Genomic DNA, 2,674 nt, shown 5'->3' with positions numbered 1-2,674 from the left:
ATTTCATTACCCAGACTTTATGAATAGCCTACTCTATAAGTAATAGTAGAAATTCCGAATTAGTAAGTTCAGTCAAGACGTCATTCAAAAGTTTTGAAGAAAATCACTTTTCTCTTTTGTGAAAATTTGGGACTATCTTATGCGAGTATTGTCGACAAAATGTTAGTCTATGAATGACTAAAAATTAACGAATAAGTGGTTAATCGCGATTGATGATTAAAATTAATTAAGCGATCGCTGTGGTGTAGTGGTTAGAAGTGCGCACTACCATTCCGCAGGGTGAGCGTCCGAGCCCAGTTCCGGCCAACAAAAAAAAGAAAATGTTTTTTGTAATAGTGGTCGGCCCCCGGCAGGAGTCGGCGTAAAAAAATGAGAATGCACACTCAATTGATTCAATCATTACACAGCTCTGATACATACATATGTATGGAAGGCAATATATAATATATTGATTGGATTCTGATTGATCAATATGTGATTCTTTGATTGAGCAATTAGCCAGCGTGCTGGTATCGTACATGGGCCCTTTTAGTCTGCTTGTTCGATCAAATGATTAGTCGCACATCCCTAGCGAAAAGTAAAAACCAAGGCGAATTAATATAAGGTGATAGCAGGAGTACAAAAACAAAAATTTACATGTATTTTGTTTTTGCTTTGGTGGCATAAACTGTCAAAATCTGTAAGAGTGTGTGTAGAAATTCAAACAAAATTTTTCAATTTGATATCAGAAGCCGTGCGGCGAAACACATACACAAAATCAGCTGAGCTAGTAACACCACCTTATATAAATTCGCCTTGGTAAAAACCATGATAGAAGCATTTGAAGGTGGAACCGCTCTCTCAATTCGCCCGCTATTACTTTGGAATCTAGTGAAGAAAATCAGTTACTGTTTCAGCGGCTGCGCAAATACCGTTTTCCTCTGCAAGCAAACCAATATGAAATTCTCTAAGTTCCCGCAATTACCGTATATACGGCAAAATTTGATCGAGGTATGTGGTGTTACGGAAGCGGAGTTTCCAAAGTGCCCCTATATGTGACAGACTCAAGAATGATAGAATACAAGATTGCGCCGATTGCAGCAGAATTCGTGAGAGTAATTTTAGCGTGACGTCATCGTAGAGTTGACAACTGAGAGCGGCGAGAATGAGGGCGACTAGTGATGTGCTGAATTGTCCCCAATACTCGGTACCCAATACTTAAAAAAGATTTCGGTACCCTATACTTCCTTTTCGGTATCCGATACCGATTATTTACATTAAATCCTCGCCATTATATGCATTTCAGGTTTAGAAAAAAATTTTCATTACTAATTTATATGATATCGGCTAAAACACTTGAACTTATCGCCACAGAAAAATATTATTTTATCAGTTTTAACCTTAGTCGATCCAAGGTTCAAGAAAAATACTTTGACGGATGAAGAAGCCTTTCAGGGGAGAAATTCTGTAGCCAGTTAGCGACAAGTTTCGGATCGATATCGCACTTGTTGACTTACAAATATTTGATATCAAACGTCGACAAAACCGATACCGATTCGAAAATTGTCGTTAACTGGTTACAGAATCTGTCCCAGGCCTACAAATATGATATCGTCCGATTCAGCTGGAACAAAAATGCTTCAAACAAGTAAGGGTTTCTCTGTATTATGGCATCGAACCGACATATATACATCTTTCATTTGAATCAGTAAAAAAGCTCTATTGGCTCTTACATTCGGGTTTTGTTAGGCGTTTTTTCCATATTTTTGGCCTATGTGCGCTTTTATTCGAAACCTAAATGTTTCGGTACCAAGTATCGAGAGTATTGGGTACTTAAAAGTATTGACTCAGCACATCACTACTGCTGTCTTCTCTACTATGACGTCACCAAAACAGCTGATTCTGTCAAAATCACTGAGAGCCGAGTAGCGGTATCGTCATCGGCGCCACCTCTGTATTCTCTCCACCGTGTGACAGACTCATTTTTGTCACACCACTTAACCCAAGATAGTGTGGTGCAAAAGTGCAGTGTGTGGATAATGCAAACACTGCTTAAGGTTAAATTGGGTTTAAATAGATGCCAAAATCTTCGCCTCAACATGCGGGTAGAAGCTCATTACACACAATTGCATATATGTATTTATGTACATTCAGATTTTGTTGTTTCGACAGAAATATGTATATTTCTTTGGTCCGAGTGAAAATAAAACAAACAAATTAAATGACGGCGAGAGAATTTTTCAAAAATGCTGGCAAACGTCAATATTCTTGAATTTGCCTCAGCGATTGTACCTTATGAGTGTTTTTATCATGGTAACATAAAAAAAAAACAAAAAAAGGCAACGGGATTTATAAGTAAAGGTCGAATTCTATATATATAACAGAATATCCTTCCAAACAACCGGATTGCGTATTGGAGAGATGAAAACTTGCGAACGAGAAAACTGGAGGTGAGGAAAGGCGAATTCAGGAGCACCCTCCAAAAGCCGCTAATTACTACCCCATATAGGCAGTAAGGTAAGTTTTTTTTGTATAATTATGGGAAGCCCATAAGTAATGGGGTTCTAGCTCAGGCCATCTCGCACATTGTGTTCCATGAGGATTTTTCCTCTTCTAACCTGTCCTCTGGTTTTTGTTTTATTTACAGTTGCGCTAGTCCGCTCTAAGCGAGTCTGCTCTGCAACGGCTGCAACGT

Source organism: Rhagoletis pomonella, unplaced genomic scaffold (genome assembly GCF_013731165.1).
Source record: "Rhagoletis pomonella isolate Grant_MI unplaced genomic scaffold, Rhpom_1.0 Rhpom_scaffold_00024, whole genome shotgun sequence".
Classification (NCBI taxonomy): Eukaryota; Metazoa; Arthropoda; class Insecta; order Diptera; family Tephritidae; genus Rhagoletis; species Rhagoletis pomonella.
Note: the sequence above shows the minus strand (reverse complement) of the source record.